The 20,417-nt window shown below is 40.4% G+C and overlaps 1 long non-coding RNA gene across 2 annotated transcripts; it reads left to right on the top strand.

Annotated features, from left to right (window-relative positions):
- The first annotated feature begins 494 nt into the window (after positions 1-494).
- LOC141993404 (uncharacterized) lies at positions 495-19,590 on the top strand. Of its 2 annotated transcripts, XR_012640845.1 has the most exons (6): positions 495-587; positions 1,347-1,645; positions 15,435-15,595; positions 16,125-16,304; positions 17,586-17,737; positions 18,806-19,590. It is a non-coding gene; the product is annotated as an uncharacterized LOC141993404 (long non-coding RNA). The 2 variants fall into 2 exon arrangements; XR_012640844.1 differs by lacking the exons at positions 495-587; positions 1,347-1,645 and having other exon boundaries at positions 15,350-15,595; positions 18,806-19,585.
- Positions 19,591-20,417: the final 827 nt, after the last annotated feature.

The raw sequence follows: 20,417 nt of genomic DNA, 5'->3' as shown, positions 1-20,417 counted from the left end.
TTTAAACTGTTCCTATGCAGGCAGCAGGCGTCCTGGGCAAGCTTCTCCCTCAGCCAGTCCCCCTGCTGCAAGCTCGAGGGGAGCCGCTGCTGAGCGCGGGGGGGTCGGGGGAGCGCAGAGCCTAGGGGCGTTGGCAGCCTGGCTGGAGGAGGAGGGAGGAGAGAAACCAATGTGAGAGTGAGTTTTCCCCTTCCACTGGCTTTTATTAGCTTTGGATTTAATATGTGCAGCCAAATGCCTATTGTATTTTTTGTGTATTACTACTGGAGATCCCCTCATCCAGGGGGCAGAACAGAACTGCCCCTGCCTTGGTTTTGCCCCCCACCCCCAACTGTGAGTGAAATTAACACTCCTAATGGCTCCTAATCCCGCGGTCTGAACCGCAGAGGGAACATCTGAGTTTAACTGTTCTTATGCAGGCGGCAGGCATCCTGGGCAGGCTTCTCCCTCAGCCAGTCCCCCTGCAAGCTCAAGGGGAGCCGCTGCAGCAGCTACTGAGTGCCAGGCGGGAGAAAGCGCAGAGCCTACCTGCCTTTCGCAGCCTGGCTGGAGGGGGAGAGGGAGAGAGACAACAAACAAATGTGACAGTGAGTTTTCCCTTTCCAAGCTTTTATTAGCTTTGAGTTTAAACTGTTTGTTATGCAGCCAAAAGAGGTGAAAGTAAGCCGGTACTGAATGCTCCACTTATCTGCCGGTATGCTGCTGCACCTTTTTTTACCAGTACTCCATACCGGCCCATACCGGCTTACTTTCTCCTCTGCACCTATGCCCCCGAGAGGGGTTCTCCTGTCAGCCTACGTAATTCACTTCCCCGAGAGGTAGTAGCTAGGTCAACAGAAGAATTCTTCCACTGACCTAGCATTGTCTACACCTGGGCTTAGATCAGCATAGTTACATCTCTCAGGGTGGATTTGTCCCACCCTGAGAGAGAGCTATACCAACATAATTTCCCAGTGTACACCAGTCTTGAGTAAAAGACTTAGCTGTGCTGCCTGGCCCTGATGAAATGGAGATATTGAGCTCAGTGTCATTAGAGACATACAGTTCTTCTATCTTTGTCAACATGGCATCTCGAATTCTAGAAAACTAACTTGCATTTGAAGAGGGAAGATATTTTGTGATTGCTATAGCTGGGCATTTATAAAAACCATTGGCATTAGGGTGCTTGTTTGGACTTTCTGAGGGGAAGCCCATTTGCTCTTCTGTAGATATGTCAAATCAGTGGTGGTTACTCTAGTACATGTAATCACATACTACAGTTGCTCTTACTTTGCATTTGCCTATTTCTTACAAAGGAGAAGCTGGTGTTTCTGAACCCTGTGTTTCTGATTTATTTTCCTTCCAAGAGTGCAAAGCTGATATGAATGCACGAAGAGACATATCCTGCCTCTGTGGTTGTAGAAAGTCCCCGGCACCAGAACCAGCATGGTTCTTCTGGCTCAGTGGAGATGTGTAAGAAAACGAAATCCCTGGGGACCTCTATGCAGCATGGAATGTAGCCCTATGGGAGCAATTTACAGAAGCCCCTCTACAAAGCTATGCAGATCCTCCTCCTCAGTTTCCTCTATTTGCATCTGTGGTCACTGGAGGGAAAGGATTCCAACCTCCAGCAGCTCTCTACTTGGACTCTGAGCTGCTATCCAGGGTTTGTCTATATGCACAAACTATTTATTTTTTGTCCTCTTTTTATAGCTTGGTGGAAATGAGGTTAAAAGAATTATCTAATTGTTGTTTTTTAATTAGGCTATCTCTAATCATTGGCGATTCCACCAATTCACTACTCTCCTGATGTGACATGGTCAAAATCCACCTCAGTATATAGGGCTGTAACTCAAACCTCAAAGGCTGTTGCTTTTATTTAGAACTTTTGACAGCCGAATAAAGTTAGCCATCATATCAGTTCTTACAGCTAATTTTGTGGTGTAAAAATTACCCAAAGTTATATAAATAGAGAGAGAGATATAAAAGCCCACTGAGGCTTCCTGCAGTGCTGTTCGAGTGCTGTGAACTTTAAGCTAGAAATATTCATTTCTTGGCCAGTTTTGTGTTCGCCATTAAAATGTCTCTCTGGAAATCTTGCCTTAACTGTGCTTGAAAAAAATCTCTCTCTGGGGCTCTGGTCTGGAAGGAACGCTGGGAGTTGTGGTGTGGGACAGTTGTGCTCAGAGATGATAAACCTTTCACCTAGTACATGCTGAGTCTGACAAGTTTTTAGAGTCAGGATGATATCAGTGGTTCAGCAAGAATGACTTTAAAAAAAAAAACCACAAACTCAGTCATGAGATATTAAGCTTGTGGACAGTGTGTGTGCAGTTCCTTTCAAGAATAATCAAGGGCTTATATTTTGCAGCTGGTTGCAAAATGAACTGAGGACTGACTCAAACCCAAAGAGCAGCATGTATTAGAAAATAAGTGATACATCTGATAGCTTGTTTCTTGGCTTCAGATCAAATATAGCATGAACTTTAATATAAAAACGTATGACCTTAAAAGTTTCAGTCTTTATGAAGACAGAAGGTGACTGTAATATAAATGTGCTGTTACTGATATCTTAAATTCAAAGGGACATTTGCATAGAAAGTGTGGTGGCTTAGCATAACTTTTAATTGCAGTACATGCATATTATATTACAACAGTTTAACCCTGGGATACTCAGTTTTGAATGTACACTTTTCTGAAATGCTGATGGGCTATATTTTCAGCTGTTGCTTTACATAAGATGAGGAACTGGTGCAAGAAATTTGAGTCATGTGTAATCTACATTATTTAGCTCATGTAAAATATTTACAGACCACCCATCATTCCTCCTATATGATCACTTGCTAATGTAATTTTTTTCTTATAGCTATATGAAGCTTCCTTCATATGTGATTTCATATTTACCACATTATTAGGAATTTGAGACCTAAGTTATAGATCAGAATAAAAATTCATTTCTGGCACCCAGTTATTCTGCCTCTACCCACATTCTAGTCAGGATACAGATGCCAGGAAAGTCCCTTTCTGTTAAAAGAAAATGTCAGAACAATGTACATGGTAAAACACAAATCTAGTTCAACATTATCTGACAGAAATGTGGGTTAGTTTCACTATCTCTAATGCTGGTGGATGATCACTTCAGATATTTGACAGAAATACATAAATGCTGAATTGGAGAATATGGGGAATGTGTCTTTCTGCCAATGGAGAAAGAACAGTGCAATCTAGAGATAAGGAGGCATATAAAAACTCCATTGGCAGAAACAACATTCATAATTTATAGACAGTTCATAAATTGGGTAAATTTTACAGTTCTATAAATCACATGCTCTATTTAAATGTTAAGATTATTACAGACATTTGAAAGGAATGTCTTCATCTTCATATGTGCTAATAGATTATAGATTTTTCTGTAGGTGAGTCTTTATGGGTACGTATAGACCTTTTAAGGCACGTTTAAATCTCATTGCACATCAATCATTTTTAAACAAGAATTCAGACTTCCTTTCAAGGATAGGAGTACTTGTGGCACCCTAGAGACTAACCAATTTATTTGAGCATAAGCTTTCGTGAGCTACAGCTCACTTCATCGGATGCATACTGTGGAAAATACAGAAGAAGGATGTCATCCAAACTGCATTGAAGTAAATGGAGACGCCCATTGAAGTCAATGGGCTCTGGTTGAGGCTCTAAAAGCCTTGAAATAGATTTCAGGCTATTAGTGCATAAAGCAGTAGAGAGATGTCCATCATTCTGTAATATTTTCATATTGTTGTAATGAGTAGAGAATTTGGATATAACCTCCAATGTGGGTAAAAAATTGTGCTTTTTTGTCCATAACAAAGTATTAAGGTCCCAATTTTGCATTCATTAGGACTATCAGCTTATGTAAAGTGCAGGCTTAAGTCTTTAAAGGATCAGGGTACAAGTACCTTTTTCTTTAATAATAATAATAATAATAATAATTAATAATTAATAATAAAAATCTGAGCATACTTTTACTTTTTAAAAAAGGGGATTATTTCAGGACTTGATATCTTCTCCTGATTTAGAAGGAGCTTATTTGCAGTGTTCCAGAACATGCTATAACCTTCTAATAGAAACACTTCACTTTCAGTGTTTCTTAGTGTGGTCCTGAAGGGATCACTTCTGGGCTCTGTGCTGCTTAACATTTTATCTATGACTTGGAAGAAAACAATGTGTGTGTAATGTGTACATCTAGGAACAAAGAATGTAAGCCATGCTTGCAGGATGTGGGACTCTATTCTGGGAAGCAGTGACTCTGAAAGATTTGGGTGCTGTAGTGGATAATCAGCTGAACATGAGCTCCCAGTGTCATGCTGTGGCCCAAAAGGCTAATGCAATCTTTGGATGCATAAACTCTGAGTGTGAATCTCAAGCAGCAGTGGAGAGATTATTTTATCACTATTTGGCACTGGTGTGACTGCTGCTGGCATACTGTGTCCAGAGCTGTTCACAATTCGAGAAGGATGTTGATAAATTGGAGAGGGTTCAGAGAAGAGCCACAAGAATGAGTGATTAGAAACACACCAACCCAGTGCAAATTTCAAATACATACAGTGCTAATCAAATCTAGGAATAATTGTAATGTATGTCTTCAAGCAGATTAATACAACAACCCTGGTTTCAGTGGAAATGTATACTAATGGAATCTACATAGTAGCCCTGAAAATCACTTTGAAAAGAATCACAACAAAAGTTTTGTTTCATGAATGACATAATTACTGCTCCATAGCATGGCTACTAAGAATTTTTTCAGGATTTCCTGTATCTTGAGATTTTTTTCTTTTGGGTTCAGAAATAGACAAAGTAGAAATATGTATAATACAAAAAATTGACTTTAAAATCATTTAAATTGGATTTTAATGTTAAATAATGTATGTATCACTAGTGTGCCTAAAAGCTGACAAATACTATAAAACATTTCTACCTTTCTACCTCTCTAGCCTTCATTACCGTTGTCTTGTTTTTACAGAACATTTGATATCAGTATATGCACTAACTTGCTTCATTAGTACTGATTTCACTGTAACAGAGAGCTCAACTGAGGTTAATTTACAGAAAAGACTTAAGCCTTCATGATTATTAATCTAGCTGCCATGATAATACATTGTGGCTCTTGCACATTGTGCGTGGTAACCAGGTGTACTGTTGCAGAGGTAATTAAGGCAATGAAGTATCTGTTAAAATATGTGATTACTTAACAGAAAACCCTCTTCTTTTTCTTTTTCCTCCCACGCCCTCAGGTGCATAGGGCCAGTTTCCACCATTTATTTCAGTCTTGTGCTGGTCTGCTCAGGCTTCTGAGTATCCTGTTGATGGATTTGGCTTCTTTCTATTCTACATAATGTTTTTCTAGGCAACCCTCCCTTTTTTCCCCTCTTCCAAGGTGGTTTCCACGTTATTACTTGACCTGGAAGTTGTGTTGGTGGCATCCTTAAATCATATCTTAAATATGTCCATTGTCTTGCAATGTTTGATGCTTATGTTGGATTGTTCTGTGTAAGATTTCTGATGTTGCAAGAAACTCTTTCCAGTGGACACTGAAGTGCCCATGTGTATTTAAACAAGAAACCTAATGAATTTCTTAATTTTGTACATTGGCTGTATAAAAATACTTGTTACATTCCCATAAATGCTCTTGCATACAGGGTTATTTTGGGGATCCACCTGCTCCTACAGGACTGATAATCTCCCTGTTTAGCTGCCCCCAGGCTCAGGAGTGAAGATGCAATTTTCACCCTTCCAGGCATGTGGGAGTGAATCCTACCCTACTTGTTTCATTTTGTTTAATGAAGACATTTTTCTCTTGCATCTCTATTCTCTATTTCTATTGCAAATATCAATTCAAAAGAATTTAGTATTTCTATATTTGGGATATTTTCTAAAACCTACATGGGAGGTTTTGAGGTTAGCCAATGTTACGGATGGGTAGGGAAATTCATACTGTATAGTGAAATACCCACAGGTAAATGGCGGGGGGGAGGTGTAGTTTGCCATTGATTTTAAAATTCTGTTTTGGGGTTGTTCCAAAACATAGCTATGTAAAAGTAAAAAACACCCTTTTAAAGAGATTAAGGCTTTGTCTACACTACAGACCATACAGCAGCACAGCTATCCTGCTGCAAGGTCTCCTGTGTAACCGCTCTATGCATTGGTGTGGGTTACCTCCTTTGCCACTGACGAACTAGCAGTTGGTGACTCACAACATATTTCAATAACAGCCATATAGCAAAATCTCATAACTTCATACACATTAACGATACACATATTTTGACAGAACAATGAGTTTCAGCAGATCATGACCTTTCATATGATACTTTGCAAGGCATGCCTTGTATGAAATATCACAACCATATACCAGTGATGAATATGGAGGTCACAGGGTGCTAATTTGAGGTACAGTGTATCACATACGAAATGAGCCCGAGAGAAAAGCAAAATCATTGAAAAGACCACTTATTTTTAGCAGCATATAAATCAACACTAGGGGAAAATGTGGAAAAGTTCCTTTATCAACATAGCAGTCTTGCAAAGGATTGAACTTCCTGCAGAAACTAAAAGGAAAGGCTTAAAAATGTGGCAGGGATGGTGGTTGCAATTTGAGCTGAACATATAGAAAGTTAATAGACTGCAGATTTTACAAGCATATCAGCAGACTTTTCTTTTTTTTGATTTTCAAGTGACAGTGGGAGTTTCACATTAAATGCTTGCTTTGCCTAGTATGAAACCAGTGTGGTGCACTGTACATCCACCAATGCAGCGTCTGTTGAAAAAATTAGAATTGTCATTGCTTTCATGTTAAGCAAACTTTCTTCCTCAGAAAGGTATTATGAAAACTTCTTTGATAAAGCCATTCAGAGTGGAACAAGCTGCCTAATGAGGTAGTTACAGCATAGTCATTTAACAGTTATAAGGTATGATTAGATCACTGCAGAATAGGGCCTTTCCTGCTTTTTATGGGTTTAATTGATCTAAGATCTCTTCCCAAAACGCCTGAGCCCGCCACTTTGGAAAAGATAAGAGCTCACCCTGAAATTCGTCTGAAAACTTGAAGCTAATTCTAACTGTATACTTACTTTAGAGTCACACACTCACATATATACATTTTCACATGCCTCTATTTTGCTGTGGCAGGAAGCAACATATTGAAATACTGAGTATTTCTGGTCCAGCTGGAAGTCAGAAATATCAGAACATGTGTCTTTTCTAATTAGGTTTCCAATCCTGTTTTGCAGAGTCCAGGACCTTGTCTAAACTAGGAAATTGTTTCCACTAACTTCCCAGCATGAATATCAGTTCAGCTCCACCTATGTGGAGATCTAGCCCAGGATAAAAGGTGTATTTAAAAAAATGTATTAGCTAGAAATTTATAATATGCTTTAAAGCTGTGGTATAGCCAGGGCAAGTTGTATTTTAATGTGTGTTAGCTGGTTGAGGTAACTCTAAGCTCGCCACTAGGGTTTGTCTCAACCAGCTAATGCTCCTTAAAAGACAGCTTGCCCTATCTGCTGGGGCTCCACTTTTCAGAGGTACCCAAGGGAGTTAAGCACCCCCTGCCCCACTGAAGTTCAATGGGATTTGTGTGCCTGACTCTCTTAGGCTCATCTGAAAATCTTTGCCTAGAGTTTTAAAACAGGTTAGTTAAAGTTTTAGCAAACACATTTTAAAAGTACATCTTCTACCCTTGTATAGGCAAGCCCATGTGTTAGCAATGTCAGGAGTCTTAGTGTAGGGGGCCTGTTGGCTGCCACCACTGTTTTAGACACCATATTGATTATTAGATGATTTTTTTAAAATGGGTAACTTAGTGCTTAACTCAATTTTTATTTCTACTTTGCAATTTACCTTTAGTGAGTAGCCTGATGAAAGATGCAGATTTTACAAGTTAAGAGACCAATCCTGCAAGGTGTTTGCTACATTGCTCTGACATTCAGGACATCTATTCCCTCCCCTTAACCTCAGAGGAGCACCCATATTTTCCCCTGTTGCATCCCTCCAGGGCTGAGCTCTCAGTTTGTTTGCTACTCCCAGGTCCATTTATTTTACAGCTATCTTTTGTACATTTATTAATGTGTTTTAAAACTTCTCTTCTTTAATAGTTTAATCTATACCTTATTTTAAATTTTTACATTAGTTATTTGTAGAACATTGAACTTTTATTCGAGTGAGATGCAGTGAGTTAGCGTAGTCCTGAACGAAAATGGGACTTAACACACAGATTTTGTTCAGTCTAGTCCCTAAGGAGTATTTGTCCTCCACATGTTGGCGTGATTGACACTTATCAGACAAGGCAAAACTTAGTTTCTACATAATACATTCTATGTGTTTTCACTTTAAAGTAAAAAATGCTCATGAAAAGTGAGTTTGGGAATATGAAGTCCTTTATCCTCACAAGAGCTACTGATTGTATAGTGTAATAGAATATCAGGGTTGGAAGGGACCTCAGGAGGTCATCTAGTCCAACCCCCTGCTCAAACCAGGACCAATCCCCAACTAAATCATCCTAGCCAGGGCTTTGTCAAGCCTGACCTTAAAAACCTCTAAAAAAAGGAGATTCCACACCTCCCTAGGTAACCCATTCCAGTGCTTCCCCACCCTCCTAGTGAAAAAGTTTCCCCTAATATCCAACCTAAAGCTCCCACACTGCAACTTGAGACCATTACTCCTTGTTCTGTCATCTGCTACCACTGAGAACAGTCTAGATCCATCCTCTTTGGAACCCCCTTTCAGGTAATTGAAAGCAGCTATCAAATCGCCCTCATTCTTCTCTTCTGCAGACTAAATAATCCTGGTTCCCTCAGCTTCTCCTCATAAGTCATGTGCTCCAGCCCCCTAATCATTTTTCTTGCCCTCTGCTGGACTCTTTCCAATTTTTCCACATCCTTCTTGTAGTGTGGGACCCAAAACTGGACACACTACTCCAGATGAGGCCTCACCAATGTCCAATAGAGGGGAATGATCATGTCCCTCGATCTGCTGGCAATGCTCCCACTTATACAGCCCAAAATGCCGTTAGCCTTCTTGGAAACAAGGGCACACTGTTGACTCATATCCAGCTTCTCATCCACTGTAACCCCTAGGTCCTTTTCTTCAGAACTGCTGCCTAGCTACTCGGTCCCTAGTCTGTAGCAGTACATGGGATTCTTCTGTCCTAAGTGCAGGACTCTGCACTTGTCCTTGTTGAACCGAATCAGATTTCTTTTGGACCAATCCTCTAATTTGTCTAGGTCCCTCTGTATCCTATCCCTACCCCTCCTCCCAGTTTAGTGTCATCTGCAGACTTGCTGAGAATGCAGTCCACACCATCCTCCAGATCATTAATGAAGATATTGAACAAAACCGGCCCCAGGACCAACCCTTGGGGCACTCCGCTTGATACTGGCTGCTAACTAGACATGGAGCCATTGATCACTACCCATTGAGCCCGACAATCTAGCCAGCTTTCTATCCACCTTACAGTCCATTCATCCAGCCCATACTTCTTTAACTTGCTGGCAAGAATACAAGGCAATTAGGTTAGTCAGGCATGACTTGCCCTTGGTGAATCCATGCTGACTGTTCCTGATCACTTTTCTGTCCTCTAAGTGCTTCAGAATTGATTCCTTGTGGACCTGCTCCATGGTTTTTCCAGGGACTGAGGTGAGGCTGACTGGCCTGTAGTTCCCTGGATCCTCCTCCTTCCCTTTTTTAAAGATGGGCACTACATTAGCCTTTTTCCAGGCGTCCGGGACCTCCCTCGATCACCATGAGTTTTCAAAGACAATGGCCAACGGCTCTACAATCACATCCGCCAACTCCTTTAGCACCTTCGGATGCAGTGCATCTGGCCCCATGGACTTGTGCTTATCCAGCTTTTCTAAATAGTCTTGAACCACTTCTTTCTCCACAGAGGGCTGGTCACCTCCTCCCCATGCTGCGCTGCCCAGTGCAGTAGTCTGGGAACTGACCTTGTTCCTGAAGACAGAGGCAAAAAAAGCACTGAGTACATTAGCTTTTTCCACATCCTCTATCACTAGGTTGCCTCCCTCATTCAGTAAGGGGCCCACACTTTCCTTGACCACCACCTTGTTGCTAACATACCTGAAGAAACCCTTGTTGTTACTCTTAACATCTCTTGCTAGCTGCAATTCCAAGTGTGATTTCGCCTTCCTGATTTCACTCCTGCATGCCTGAGCAATATTTTTATACTCCTCCCTGGTCATCTGTCCAATCTTCCACTTCTTGTAAGCTTCTCTTTTGTGTTTAAGATCAGCAAGGATTTCACTGTTAAGCCAAGCTAGTTGCCTGCCATATTTACTATTCTTTCTACACATCGGGATGGTTTGTTCCTGAAACCTCAATAAGGATTCTTTAAAATACAGCCAGCTCTCCTGGACTCCTTTCTCCCTCATGTTATTCTCCCAGGGGATCCTGCCCATCAGTTCCCTGAGGGAGTCAAAGTCTGCTTTTCTGAAGTCCAGGATCCGTTTTCTGCTGCTCTCCTTTCTTCCTTGTGTCAGGATCCTGAACTTGACCATCTCATGATCACTGCCTCCGAGGTTCCCATCCACTTTTGCTTCCCCTACTAATTCTTCCCTATTTGTGTCCATGCAAATGTCCTCATGCCACCCATCCAAAGTGCTGCAATCTTAACTGGATGGAACCAGCTCCTGGAGGTCAGTCTAAATAGTTCTATATCTACATAAGGCTGTTCTTTCCGTTCAGAACATAACAGTTTATGGATGGGTTTCCAAGCAAAACTACACCCCTCTTCTCTTTCCCCTGCACACACGCTATATTTAATCTCTCTCCCTTTGCCTCTAATCTATCAATATTCTCCCCATATCCGTTAGTGTTTGCTCTTTAAATCTGCAGCAGCCTCAGAGCACCTTAGTTCTCCTGGTGTCGTCTGCTCTTTCATTTGTGGCAGGTCTTCTTTCACCAGCACTGGCCACAGGGTTGTCCTTAACATACAGGGTAGCCACCTGCAGAGGTTGGAAGTTACATCAGTATGTATGTGTGCACAATCCCAAAGCCAGGATGAAAAAAGATGCAAATGGCATGTCTTTCAGTTAAACTTGATGGTCTCCCAGGATGAATAATTTACTGCAGTCTGTGGCCACTTTATCTCGCATGCCAAGATGTAAGTGATTTTTTTTCACTTGACTTACAGTATGTACTTCTTTCTAACTGCAGCTTCATGTAGTAGATACAACATGCTAACACTGAGCTATAGGGCACATTTTCACAGAAACTAAATCATGTACGTAAAGTGAAACTAAACTATGCCATCAATGGAAACAAATGGATAGAGATTGCTGTAGCAATTGTACTTTATTTTTATTCAGTTCTGGAGTACAGTATATTGTCACATAAAATTTTCTGTATGCAGTTTGTTGACTAGAATGTTACGGCAGCTTCAGAACAGAATCAGATAATACAATTTATTTGACTGCAGAGGGTCTGTTGCCTTTAAATGTAGTAGAGTCACATTTCCCTAACTAAATTGGTGGCATGTACTTTGAAATGTATGACTAACAAATCCAATATACACTTGTGGGGAGGAGGGGAAAAGGGGGAGTGAGAGAGAATGAAAAGCCAAAACACAGACTTTATGCAGAAAGACACTGTGAGCCTGATTCTGATTTACTTTAGTGGAGTTACTTAAGATTTACAGTGGGTTTAAGAAGATCAGAAACAGTGTCTTTCTGAATAAAGTGTAAAACTGGTGTAACATCAAAATTAGCCTTTCTAGTTATCTTCCGAGTAACACACGGAGACACAAGTAAATGGCACATACACTACTTAATTAGACCATTATGAAGGCAAAATTAAACCATTATGAAAGAGGAATTGAAGGCACAATATAAGGAAAGCTATTATAAGAGAAATTTAGGTCTATAATTTCTTTAATGACTTTTCAAGTGTCCCAATAAACTCAGATATGATGTGTGCTTAAGAGGGTTTTGGGGATGGACGGTTTTATCAGTAGAAAGTAATGATCCAAAGATTCTGATGGTTTTTTTGATAGCACAAGTTGTCAGAACACCACTAGGGTCTACATTAAGGAACCTAGTGGAAAGAATTTTAATTTACTTAGTGATATGTTCACATGAATTTTTTTGCAGTGCAAGGTCACCTTAGACCCAGCATAAATCAAGGCTGATTTATTAAATGATTCCCCTTACTGTATAAGATTTTTTTTCCCAAATTTGTATCCAGATCCTGTTCTCATTCACTCTAATGAGAATAGAATCTGGCCTATTGTTTTAATACTGATAGGATCTGTCTGCGCTGGCTGGCCAAACCTTGTTTAAAATGAGTTAACTTCAAACCGTTCAAAATAGTGTTCCAGTGAACTAGCTCAGCAAACATGGCTTGAGTCCCATAGCTTGTAAAGTGAAAGTCTTGATTGCTGAAATTATCAATCTTACTTTGCTAAGGAAGACTATGTTATGAATCAACATTTTAGAACTTGGGGACAGATTTTTCAAGTGCTCAGCACTAGAACTCTGCAGATAACTGATTTTTCTTTACTGACCAGTCAGAAAAAAATAGTATCAATTGTTAGCGTGGGTCAATCTGAAACAAAAATGTTTTTGAAATTTTCAGTAAACCAAAAAGTTGCAGGGGGGAGATTTTGGGTTGAATAAAATGTTTTGACCAAAATGGCATATTTAAATATTGAGCTTTTAAAAATGGGTTTTTTTTTATTTTTTAAATAAAATTGAGGTGTTTCAAACTAGTCCTTTTGAATTGAAAAATCAAAACATTTTCATTTCAAAACTTTCAAAATTAAATATTTAGATTATTTTCAGAAACTTTTTTTTTTTTAACCAAAATACTTCAGCAAAATCAACACAGTTCTTAAAATATTTTGGTCAACCTGAATCTGCATTTTTTTTTAATCTGAAAAATTTTTTAGATGAAAATTTTTGCCCAGCTCTATTTACCCATAAGTGGGGCTGGATTTCAAAGTGCTCAGCTGCCATTGTGATCCTCATGGCCAGGTTTTTCAAAAGAATGCAGCTCCCAGTGTGCTGAACGCTCTCTGAAAACATGACTGCTTATTTTGGTGATTAAATGGAAACTGATCTCTTGAAAATGTGGACCTGATTGTGCGTGCTCTGCTGCCCTGAAAATGTGGCCTTTAATGATGTTATCTTGATGGAAACCAGCAGTCCTTCCTTTTGTAGCATGTACTTTGGAAGATGTGTTTGATAGTGTGCTTTAGTTCTTTTCCTAATAGTCATTTGCTATTCCACAGTCACATTCCATCTACATACAATATTTCAATACTATTCAACCAGAATATGCATCTAGATATACATGATTCTAGTATGCAAACTACCATGGTAACAAAGTGCCTGTGTTTAGTGTTTTGAACTGTAGCTGCAAGTAACAGGGCTGTTTTCAGCATGAAATTAAAGCTGAGGTAAATGTTGGGGAACATTTTTAAAAAGTCTTAGGTTAAAGGCAGTTTAGAGCTTCAGTCAAGGGAAGGATTGAGGGTAATGAAACCGTGGTGAGGTTGTAACCTTTCTGGGCTTTGGCAGAAATCCTGGTTGGAGGACTGGTCTGGATATATTGAACACAATGGGAGTCTTGCCAGTGACCTCAGGCAGTAAATCTCAGTAAGAATAAGATGGGGCTGTAAATATGGGGAAAAACAAATATAATATTTATCTGTTAAACACATCAAAATGGAAAGTGCTGTTGGCCTTTCTAAACTGCAGTTTGTCCCTCTCCTTTTCACACCCTTTGTTCAGCGCTTATATAGCCTTCATAAAATGTAAATGTTAAACAGTGGCTCCTATGCTGTGGTCTGCAGACCACTTGCTGGTAGTTTGTGGCTGGTCACCTGGTGGTGATTTTCCTCTCAATTTCAACCTGCTAAATTGCATTGACAAATTGTTAAAAATACACTGGACGCTTCCCTTGTATCATCTTTTTTCCCCATGCAGGCAAATTGCTGTAGTTGCCAAAGGATGTTGCGGGATTGCAAAAGGAGAGTGGTCTGAAAAAACATCAGTGAGAGGGAACATGTCATAAGAGATAATATCGCTGGGTCAGACAAAGCAAAGTTTGAGAACGTTTACTTTAGAACTTGTCTGTTCAATACCGTTCAATCCAATTAATACCTGCTTATACAGGACTTTATTGCAGTGATTTAAACATATCTGTAAGTGCTCAGTGTATCTGTTTATAACAGAGTGCTAATTAGGGATGGCTGGAAAAAATGTTTTTGCAAAACATGGAGGGTTTGGAACTAGGTTTTAGCCCACACTGGAATGAAATGGAAACCTTTAGAGTTTTTTCACCAAAAAAAAGACGCACACTGCAGAATAGCCAGGGCACTCACCTGGGATGTGGAAAACTCAGGTACAGTTCCCTGCTCTGCCGCATCCAGTGTGAATACCCTCACTATCAGGCTATTGGCTATCGTGCAGTGAGTTGCTCTTGATCAGAAACTCCATCCTGGACCTGAGAAATCTTCTTGACAAAATTTTTTGTTGAAACTGATATTTTTCTGCAAAGCTTTCGGTTTTGACAAATCAGCATTTTCAGACAAACTTTGGTCAAAATTCCCAATCGGCTCTAGTGCTAATAGCAGATTGCAAGCCTTGAGACATGTAAGAGGCTGCAACTTTATCAAAAGAATGGAGTAATTCTTCACTGTGGTGGCAGTGTCTTTAGTTATTCATTATTGCATATAAACACACACACTGTCTGTCCATGAGGCTGATCAAATTATAACAACAGATTTTGTGGACAAGCTAATGGTATCATTATATTAAAGCAGTTTTGGAGCGGGGATTGTTCGTTTTGTGTTTGGTTTGGGTTTTTTGCATGTCTCAACTGAACTACTGGGAATATAGCCTCCAGGCAGCAGATGGTTAGTGGGCAAATCAAGATTTGGATGATGATCCTTTACTTATTTCACTAATCCTAGGCTTAAATTTTAGTTTGTTTAATGATTCCCAACCCTTTGGTCGTAGGAGAGAGTATACCGTGCTTTCTGTAAATGGATCCTTTTTTGATCTTTCAATGAAAATTATTTGAATGATATTCTGTTTGCTATCTGGGCCAAAGCCAAATACATATTTTGCCTTTTCTGGAAGGTCACTATGTCTGAACGTGTAGCTATTTCAAAACTAGTAGAGAACAGGTGCCCTCTTTTTGGCTTATGTTTTTTAATTTTTAGTGACATCTTAGAGTTGTTCAGCTATGAAATTCTTTTTTATAGGAACAGATTAGCAGGGGGTCACTTTGACCTTGACTATCACTGTTCAGTAGACTGCTAGTATCTATGCACCTCTTAGGTTTTGTTTTTTTTGGGGGGGGGGCGGGGATTGCTGCTCTTTTGGGCCCCTGTTACAATATCCAGATTATTTCTCACTGGTTGAGAATACTAAGGATCTGATTCTGATCTGTCACTGACGTTATCCTAGTTTAATTCCATTAATTTCAGTGGAGCTAGTCCTGATTTATGCTGGTGAAAGGAGGAGAATTCAGCCATAAGTCTTTGTACTAGAAGAATGGCACATTGCTGCATTAAAAGGCCTGAAAGAGCACAGCTGACTGGGGGATATGGAGGTTTGGTATCTTGAAGGTAAGAGGAAGAGAGATTGTGTGTGTGTGTGGGGGGGGTCTTACTTTCAATCAGAAACAAAGCACTCTCCACTATGCTTGGTACTGAGAAGAGTTTCTGAGCTAAACTCAGTATCCCTCTTGTTCATGAAATCACCATTAGAGCAGGGCAAAATTTTGGACAAATAGTTTATTTGCTGAAAAATGCAGTTTGAGATCAACAAAAACTATTAATGAATTCAAATCGAATTCGGAATTAAGAAAATTAAAAGGGCAAAATATTTCAGTTTGCTATTTTCTAAATGAAACATTTTGACACTTGATTTTCAAAATGACATTTCTTTTTTGAAATTTAGCTAGATGTATTTTAAAAACGAGGTGCTTGGGGGAGGGGGGTGGAATATCCAGAAACTAAATAAAACAAAAAACTGAAAACAGTAATTTCCTGTTGAATGAAACTTTATATTGAACCCGAAATCAGTCTTTTGAGTTTTCATTTTGGCGATGAAAAATGTTTCTCAGGTTGACTTTTAACACATCTTTCCCCCCAGATTTTAGGTTCTGAATTTAGGACACAGTGTTAAATGCTTTCCTCCCAGAGAGGAACCTGTGGGCTGCAAGAGTGCTTTAAAACCCTGTGTTAAAGGCTGAGTGGAAAATCTCTGATGGATTCTCAATGCTACTATTGGTTCCTGGTCTGCAAATGTGACTTGTGGTCTCTCTCTTGCAAGGTGAGGAGGTTCCATATTAAAATCAAGCAAAACCACAAATCTGACCATTTTTTAAGTAAAATATTCAAATTGACTTCAATCTGGTGCCAGCTCAAAAGGGTTATAAGCCACAGAGGACTTTTTATGAAACTCTGGCCAAGTTTAGGCAAAATTCCCCCTGACTTCAGTGGGAATAGAATTGGACCGCAATGCCTTCCCAACTCTAGATCTGGGTATAACAAGTTCGTGTTTTAAGATGCCCACCAGTAAATAAGGAGTTACATAATACTAGTCAGGTTCTGCTACTTTTCCTTTATATGGTACCTTAATATCTCTGGATACACATCCAGGTCTACAGTGTAACTTCATTGAAATTCCAGTGGTATAGCACCCATCTAAACCTTTACATTGGTGACAGAATACTTTGAATTTTAACAGATATTTTTCTAACAAAACTAATTTTGTCTCTCCATTATACACATCATAAATATTCAGTGAGAAATCCTAGCAATTATTAAACTCTTAGATTAGTTCCTTCTTCAAATCAAAGATGGTTTCAACTGCAATTCAAAATTTGTCACTCTCAATGAAAAAAGAGATGTTAAACTATTTTCTTTTGGTAATATTAATCATAGCAACACACATTCATTATTGTTTTCTCTTGACCAACAACTTATCAAGTGAGAAACAAATTATCAAGTCATAATAAAAATATGAAAAATATTTAGATACTGTCAGAATAAATGTCATTTTTAAAAAAAATCCTTCCATGCTGTACTAACTAGGGCTAGTAGTGCCACCTATAGTTAAGCTTGCCAGACCTTTCTCGTTATAAGATCCTGTTTTCAGTTGCTTTTAACTTTGCCAACCTCTTAAAATTCTGGATGAAAATTTTCTTGCTGGGTGCCTGCCTTAGGAGGGGTGGGGGTGGGGGTGGGGGTGGTTGCTTTTTTAAATTTTCATCTAAAATTGTTCAGTCATTTCTCTGAACAAAGTTAAGAAAAATGTTTGGTTATGTCTGTTAAAAAAATATTACAACTGTTTCATTGAGAAGTTCTCAAGGCTTTGAAGGAGGGATTTACACTTTGCAGGGGATTTAACTGTGTCAGATGTGCCTCCTGCCATTCATGTGAAAATGTGGCCAAATTTGGCTAGGTTATGAGCCTCAGAAAAATCTGTTCATGCTCAGACTCATTAGCATTGGACAGCTAACATCTCTGACAATTCCATCTGCACTGAGCATGCTCCATCACCTCACAGCTCCTATAAACTGATCAGATTGCATGTATGCCAACACTGCAGAGCAACTGAGCGTGCTGTGTCCTGGGGTGGAGGAGGACTTCTCTTGCAATTGCTCATCCTGCCAGACACCAGAACTGACAGTAGGAGGAAGCAGTGGAAGCACCTGTTCCAGATACAGAGGGATAAAAATGTGGCTGGAGAGAGGAGCCATGGTATGGGGGAGGTGAATGGGAGCACAGGGGAAGGGAGGGAGGAGTTGGACTGTGTGGGAGGAGGTGGGGATTGGCTAGGAGCACCCAGGGACAGAGACAGACTAGGAGCCCAGGGGCATAATGCCTTATAACCACTAGAACGCATTCCCCTCCAAAACCTGGAATGGAATCCAAGAGTCTTGAGTCTCTACATCCCCTGCTGTCAGCAAATAGCTGTCAAACTCACTGCCAAATATGTTGCATTCCCCTCTGCAGGCTGGTCCACATAGAGGATGACAACCTACTATTGCTACCACTTACTCCATAAACTCATGTGGCAGAGATATTTGTGCTGTGAATCAAAGTCTGAACCCTACTAATGATCGAAGCTGGTGATTAATATAGGGCCACATGATAGAATTTGTTTGGTTTTCTTTTTCAAGGTTTTTTAATTAAGACAGTATGTGGAAAAATGTGATCATGTAATTAAAAACTGTTTCAATGAATACACAAAAGGAGGCCAAATTAAGGCTTCATGGGCCACTTTAATTCTGGAATTCCTTATCTTTTCAGTGCTTGACTTTGTCACCTTTGCATTTATTTAATATTTTTTCATGTAACTGACCATACATTAGGTTTAAATAACCTAAAGTTCTAAAAAAAAAAAAAAAAAATCACCATTTTCAATAAGCTGGCCATTGATGTCTTACACTTCATACTGCTAGAAAAACATCAACTTCGAGAAACTGCTGAGCTTGAATTAATATGCAAACTAGGTACCATTAACTTGGGTTTGACTAGAGACTGGGAGTGGCTGGGTCATTGCACATATTGAATCTATTTCCCTATGTTAAGTATCCTCACACCTTCTTGTTAACAGTCTAAATGGGCCATCTTGATTATTACTACAAAAGTTTTTTTTCTCCTGCTGATAATAGCTCATCTTAATTAATTAGCCTCTTACTAAATTTGTTAGTCTGTAAGGTGCCACAAGTACTCCTGTTCTTTTTGTGGATACAGACTAACACGGCTGCTACTCTGAATTCTTTCTCTTTGTAATTATTTGAACTTCGTTGTTCCCATGTGTAGCGAGGCGTGGCCCCCCTCAGAGGCGGACGCGGAGGGAGCACCACAAGCCTCCTGGTGGGTGGAACTGGAAGGGCCATGTCCTGCATGCTGAAAGCAGAGGGGCAGGACAGGAAGAGGAAATATAAAAGACCGGCCCAGCAGCTCAGTTCGAAGGGAGTTGCCAGAGGAGACAGATGCTTCTTCCCCACCACTGGACTGGAGCGCCAAGGAGAACCGCTGTTGCCCTGGGGAGACTGAGCTTCCAGGGAGCCCTGATGCTCTTGACGTGGAGGAACTGCTACCGCTACCCTTGGCAGTGTACCTAGAGGAGACTGAGGCCGACCCCTGGACGCGGGTATGCCTGAGGTGGAGAGAAGGAAGCAACCCAGGGGAACCAGGCACTAGTGTGGTGGAGAGTGAGCTTGAAACCAGGTCAATGTGTTGCAGGCGGATCCCTGCTGTGAGCCAGTGGCGGACTGTTCCTCCACTGATAGGGCCCTGGGTTGGGATGTAGTGGAGTTGGGCGGGCCCACGTCCCTCTTGCCACTCCACCCCCGGTGTGGCAGTACTCTCCCCTCCGTAGGCCAGGAGGCCTGTGCTCCTCAGCTCAACCCCTTGCCTGAGCCCCTACACTGGGCTGGTAGGACAGCTCTGCCTGATTGCAGGCCAGAGCCCTAACTGTTGGCTGCCCCTCCCTGCCTAAGGGCTGGGTGAATAGACAGCTGCAGCCCGCCCAGGTCACCAGCCAGAGCCCAGACTGTGTACGACCCACCCTGCTTGAAGGACGGGCCCCCTTGTGAATCGCTAATTCCCCCACTCTTGTTCTCCTTCGAGAAGGCTGTAGCAGACCCAAATTGCGAGGAGGTGTGTCCCCCCCACGGCAGACGCAAAGGAACGGCCCCGCCAGCTTACACCATGTATTAATCAGAGGCTACAAAGTTTGGGATCCATACAGTATGGGAGGAAAGATTATCCTTTTTAATAAGTTTATTTCCTACTGAAATAAAATAAAATCATGGAAAAATTTCAGTGTTTTTAATTGGTTTTCAAAACCCAAATTTTGGACCTAAACTGAGCCGACAATGTCCATTTAATATAAATTTAAACTACATAATGTTATACAATTAAACCATAATCTGCCTTTTTGTTGTGGCAAGGAACATATTTACCCACAGAATTTGAGATTGTGGCCTTTTAGACTGGAGGACCTCAATGAAAAGCAATTTACAAAGTATTTCTAATATAACCATTATTTAAAGGTTCCACCTGACAATTAAATTTTGTTCTCCATTGTCAAGGCAACAAGCACTCTTCCTGGAAAAGCTCATCATATGGTTGGCAGTATGCCGAGAATAATTAGAGTGAACAATTTTGTAAATGCCACACACAAATTCTCCCTTACTTAAGCAGTGTTTGCTACAAATCCTGTTGTTGTTATGCAGCATGTAGAAGTGTTGAATTAGTAAACTACAGCCTGATCTTGCATTCCTGTCTTATCCAAAACTTCTGCTCTAGGGCCCCTACTACTTACCTGTCCAAAAAGGATGAGAGCAATATAGTTACTTTCAGGTTGCATGGACTGTGTACGCAATGGTGTAAAAACTGCTGCCTTGTGTGAATGAATAACTTTGAT

The sequence above is a fragment of the Natator depressus genome, chromosome 9 (genome assembly GCF_965152275.1).
Source record: "Natator depressus isolate rNatDep1 chromosome 9, rNatDep2.hap1, whole genome shotgun sequence".
Lineage (NCBI taxonomy): Eukaryota > Metazoa > Chordata > Testudines > Cheloniidae > Natator > Natator depressus.
This window is presented reverse-complemented; position numbering and strand designations above follow the sequence as displayed.